Raw genomic sequence first — 6207 nt, 5'->3', positions numbered from 1 at the left:
GTAGTCAGTTCTTTGGTAAGGGGAGAGCAGCATTCAACAGCTCCAGAAAGGTAATCCAGAGCCACTGCCAATTAGTCTTTTGCTCTGGGGGTGCAGCCCCCCTGCTGCTCTCTAATGTGGGGCTCTGACTGGGCAGTCTCCGGACAACTGCAAGGAGGAGGGAAGTTCCAGACTTTAGAAGGGAGGGGTCTAGCCCCCAGTGCTCTTTTCCCCCAGACGAGATCACATTTTCCAAGTGGGAGAGGAAGACATCACACTAAATTTAAACAGGGCTGGGTTAAGGCAACGTCAAAACCTGTAAAAAACAAATATAGCTGTTGGAATTTTAATATGGTCCCCAACAACTCCATTCGTACATGCTCTCAAGAATACCTACCCAGGTGCTGCTGTCAACGTGAGAAGTTTGCTGTAAGTACTACTGAAAATGCTTTTGTTAGGATTATTGACTGATCACAGCCAACCGAAATAGCCCGGGTATTGAGAGAACTGTTTATATGAAAAACGCTGCAGAGTGAATTTGAATAACAACTACATAATCTCTCATTTATCCAGAAATACGCCATGAAATAATGAAAAATATATAAAATTTTAGTAACTATTTACTCAACCCTAAGGAGTATATGGCACATTTGAGGTAAGAATTTATCCCTTTATCCTATTTCCAGTATCTACGTGTGAATGGGCTACATTTAAAGAAAAAAAGGACCCGAAGGACAAAAAGGACATCAACCTGCTAAATAAAACACTAGTCTTTTAAAGGAACTAGTGCCATCTGCTAAAGAAAGAATGCCCTCTACTGCTTGGTTACAGAGCTGCACCATAGCAAAAGAAACAGCTGCTCAAGAACAGGTTTCACAAGGACTGAAACCTTTGAAAAATTAATTAACAAATACATTTTAAAATGATAATAATAACAACCATTTTTGAGGATTATCTCTCAGAACTATTAGGAGACATGAAATGCATGTATAAAACCAAATGTTCTTTAAAAACAGCATTTCTCTCTGCTCTACTATTCATTTTTCATGAGGCACCTGCATAGCATGACCCCAAATATCTCCCTCTAAACAAATATATAAAATCAAGCTGAACATTTTCTCCATAATACCCGAATCCATGACACTTTGATTTTAAAATGGCTGATGTTGTTACTTTCAGTAATTGTTCTGGTATGCATTTGCAATGACCGATTCCCCCCGCCTTCTCTTTGCAAGCATCGCTAACTCAAAACCAAAAGCACTTTGCCACAGCGGGTGCTTAACTCTGAAGGACAGAAATTGGTTTATGGAACCTGATGCTCTCTTATGGAAGCTAGCCTGTGGTTTGTGGTTTGCTTTCAGATCACAGCTACAAGTAGTTGCGCATAGGTAAAGCAACTCTATAAAAGCTGACTTTTAGGACAGACCCAGTCGAGGATGTCACTAATGTGGTGGCATCCTCCCGGCCAGGGACACTTGACCATATGACATTGCCGATTGCCATAACTGCACTTGTGAGTTTTATTTGTGTTATTATTCCTATCACCATTGAATACATAACTGGTTTTATCAATAATTATTTGAATAGGGTTAGATCTGTTAAATTCAACATGATTGCAAGCATTACTGAATATTTAGATGCTTAATAAACTATACATATATTGGTAATTCTGATGTTTGATTGGTTTAATTCTCTCCCTATTTGAGCTCAACAGTTACTCTTCTTTTATCTCCTATTTGCAAACATTTTCCTGATACTGCATGTATACCCACTTTAAACAGCTGCAGAAGTAAGGCAGCTGGGGGGGGCGGAATCTGGGCACTGTTGTGAACCAGACCTGCCTGACAGCCTGAACATTTACCAACACATAACCCTTCAGAGTGGTTGTGTTATGACAGCATTTTCCTTGAACTTTATATCTTTGCTGCCTGTCCTCAAACTTAATACTCCCCCCTGCCCCCAATTACTTCATACAGTCTCCTTCACAGACATATGTATATCATTTCTCCACAGGGCCTTGCCTTTGAAAAACAACCAGCTTAAATGCTTACATCTCTAGAAGTTATATTTACAGCACACAATTTTGCAGCATGCTACCACAGAGAAGTGCTCCAAAGCATTGTCAAAAACCAGGAAAGACATGCATGCTGATTTATTTTACATCAGCAGAGAAGAAAGGGACTCGTGAATCCTGTTCTAGAAAGCTTACCTCAGATCTGATACTGTTTTATATCAGATTTGCTCCTAAGGAAACCCTGTATTTTCTTAAAGCAAAAGAAATATTTCTGAAGTGGGTTTTAACAGTCACCAGTTAGTACCTCCAGCAGCAGATACTCATATTTTCCCTGCTGTTTTTTCCCTTAGTTATTTGGCTCTCCAAGTAAGCAGAAAGAGAGTCTAGGGATATTCACAGCAGGCTAATTTTTGTTTCTGTCATAACAGCTTTTTTGGTTGTACAGCACCTAAAAGTACAAACTCAAAGACAGTTTAGCTCAGACTCCAGGACTGATTAAAAGCACACAAGTTATGAACTTCTGAAATACACGATCCTTTCTGTTTTGTTCTTGACAGTGCTTAATATTGTCCTGTCTTGTAGTATGAGCTCCCAGGCACTGTGGGAATGCAAAAAGTTAATGCTAAAAAAAAAAAAAAAAAAAAAAAAAAAAAGTGATCATCTCCCCAGCAAATATTTCTCAGACTAAAGCTTTGCCTCACCTGGCCCCAGATATGGAAAGGCAGACAAATTTCTAACCTTGAAACAATTATTTTTCTGCCAGATATTGATTTTAATTTCCCTCCTTTCCCAACGGCACATTTGGACTATCTGGAGAAACGTGTGGTCTGGAGGGAACATACTATTTTCTCATCTGGAGAAACATACAGAAAGTCAGGTTAAAAGACAAAATATTGAAACAGGTAGATCTACATTAGCTGAAAGAAACTGACAACGTATACACTAAGACAAAATATGGAAAAGATAATTTCACTGTATCAGATATATCATGAGCCAACATTCTCCAAACATTTTCAGATCTTCAGCAATGAGGCCACAATTTCTAAGAAAAGAACCTATGTTTCAACAATTCAAAAATAAAATGGAAACTTTTTTTTTTTTAAAGAAAGAATGGCAGACATGCATAATCTGGTACACAGAAGTTTATTCCCTTTCATGTAAAAACAGGGAAGCCAACAGTTTTATGCCAAACACACGGAGAATGTCAAAAAAGAACAAGCTATTTAGATCTCGGGAACTCCCCAGCCTCCCTGGGTAGAAAATTACTTTCTTTTGAGAAGGAAGGACCTGCTAACTACACAAGCCCTCCACAATGTGTTTGTTTGACTGAGGTTGTTATAGTGAATATATAAAAGCATGAACACTTGATTTCAGACTAATTCCACATTATTCTTAATTTTCAACCAACAATGGCATATGGTGCTACCACCAGAGCTATTCATGGATGCTCATAGATATTTTCTGCAATTGTTCTGATATTCTGGCCATGAACTGACCTGATGATTTCAAGGAAACACTTCTCTGAGCCTGCCCTGCATAGCAGAAACAAGCACAGTAAGAATGACTACAGCAAAAGTGGCCAAAGCTTTTTTGTCATTCTTCAGCTTTTCCCAATACACACACACATGCATAACATGGCTGGATAAGATATTTGATATAGCCATAGTAGTAATAATAATATATGTGCCATGGTTTGCAAATTTTCAAAACAAGAAACACTCCCAAGATTTTACAAAACCTAACAATTTGTTGCCTTTTCACCTTTCTGTGAAGTAAAGCTGGATGTTCAATTTTCAGAAAGAATAAACAAAAACCTCATAAAAATACTGCCCCCCTCCAAATACAGCAACTCCCGTATAGAATACAGTATCAAATGTGTTTTGCTTTCTGAGAACATACACAAGGTCTACATGCATTTCCGCACAAATACTCTTCATTACATACAAATACATACATATATGTGTATATATACATATCTATGTATGTATAATTTTTCCACATTCAGAATCAAGGATATAGCAGTATGTTAATGTAGCACTGAAATTTAAAACAAGACTGCAGTGACAGCAGTACTATTATTCATTGCTGCCAGGACCAAATCTACAGGAATAATAATTGCTATCCAACTTCTGTTTCCTCTGCTGGATGTATCAAGAATATCAGCTGTCCCTGAAAGGATTGTAACTCAAAGTAATCAGGCACTTTAAAGAGGCAAGATTCTTCTGTCTTTGTACAAAATACTGGATCATTGAAAGCATTTTTTCCTAAACTGGTAAAAATATTTTTATTACAGAATATTTTTAAGGTTTGGGTTTTTTTTAATTATTCTTTTTTCTTTTATTTAAAGTTTCTTTTTAAGCACAGCCTCTGGTACAAATGAATTGCTGCTTTTCAACAAAACCGTGTCAGCAGTAATGACAAGCTAGTCTCTCCTAAACCTGTTCTCAACCAAATGTCAAAGGCAGTAAGAGTGATTCAAGGTAATGAAATAGAAACTAATATGATCATAAAGGTGGAAGATTCCCACTGTAAACAGAGAAAAATTGTTTTTCTGAAACCATCCAGATATTTAAGGTTGTTTATTCAATTCTTTATTAGCAGAGTTACAATTCAACACAAAATAGGGGAAGACTGGCAGTCAAATACTCAACAGCATAATGGATGCAACATAAAAAGATACTGCATGCTTGTACGTTTTGCTATCCTAGCTTAAGGAATGGGACATAATAAATATCTCCAAATATTTGAAGGCCATAAACCCTCAAATTAAAATAATTACTTAGCATTACACAGAGTATATTTAAGAATAGTAGGATTACCCTAAGCAAAGTGGGAAAAGCTTCTTGACCATGAAATTTATACAAAACTGAAACAGCTTTCTTAACGGGGAGATCTGTTGCTCAAGTAATTTAAATTAGAATGCAGAGAGCACACGGAAATGCCCTATAGGGAATGCTCTGTGTTGGTTTGCCAATAAACCTAGTATGTCTTTCTGGCTATGATTTGTATGATTTCCTGGGTTTGGACATAAAACACATGGGAACTCAAGTCAGGAGTTCATGTAACTATTGTTTTTGACTGAGCTGTGCACCATATGGTGCAACACAGGCAAGCTGATGGACTGATGTAAAGCTAATGGTAAAGCTACTGTTAAGTTATGGAGAGGCATGTGCTCCTGTCAATATTTTGGCTTAAAAAAACATCATACAGAATCACTAGATATAAAATAAATTTAAGATAGAATGCACTGGCAGAATCAAAGATCCTTGCAAGATGGCAGCATCACTTCAAAACCTTCTTTGTGTATTAACATCAAGACTTTCTTTGTGTTTCCATCACTGTCAGAACCAGCCTTCGAACTACCTGCAAGCAGCCCTGTGGAGGCACACTAGAAATAACAAGTGAGATTTCCTACCCAGAGGTTACATCCATGTTCTTTGTATTAAAATACTGACTGTGCTGTGTTTTTAACCAGAAGAAGCCTTCCAGGCCTCCACAGCATCACAGACTCAGCTATGACAGTACCACCTGTGGACTACTTCTTATTTCAGTATGTCTTCTAGAGTAAGAAGGGAAAACCAGCCTTCTCTAGTTCTGTATTTCTCAGCTTCCCTTTTGCCGTTATCAATAAAAGCAGGACACACAACTACGACTGGGCAATAAAGGAGTTTCCCAAATGAGTGACTTAAGGCACTTAAGGCAGGCCAAGGTCTCTTTCCCATGTGATCCTGTCTTCCTCATCAATTTTTTATGAAAAAATTAAAGGCACGCACACAAGACAAACTTAGGTACATACACCTGAGGAAATTTCACTGAGTAACAGTACCCGGAACTAAACAGATACATTCAGAATTTTTCAGTCTTCTACAATAACAATGCCACACGTGGTAGTCCTTAATACACAAACCCACCACACACTATCAACATGCACAAGTGTGATACTCTCTAGTACTCAGCAGAGATCCCATCCTAAAAGAGGGCGATTTTTCCAAATAGATCTGTTTGTCACAAAATTTCCATTATTTTGTTTCGGTTTTACACGTTTGAAGTTTTATTCCAGGCTAAAATAACACGATAGGAAAAAGGATTTGTTTTAAAAAGCAATTAGTTAAATGACTTTTAAAACTGCCCTCGCCACTAAATAATAAAAACCCTATTATGAATATGTTAGCATTTGGTGCAAAACTCTGTGGAAAGAATTAAGCCCCCGAGCT

Source organism: Accipiter gentilis, chromosome Z, assembly GCF_929443795.1.
Source record: "Accipiter gentilis chromosome Z, bAccGen1.1, whole genome shotgun sequence".
Taxonomy (NCBI): domain Eukaryota; kingdom Metazoa; phylum Chordata; class Aves; order Accipitriformes; family Accipitridae; genus Astur; species Astur gentilis.
This window is presented reverse-complemented; position numbering follows the sequence as displayed.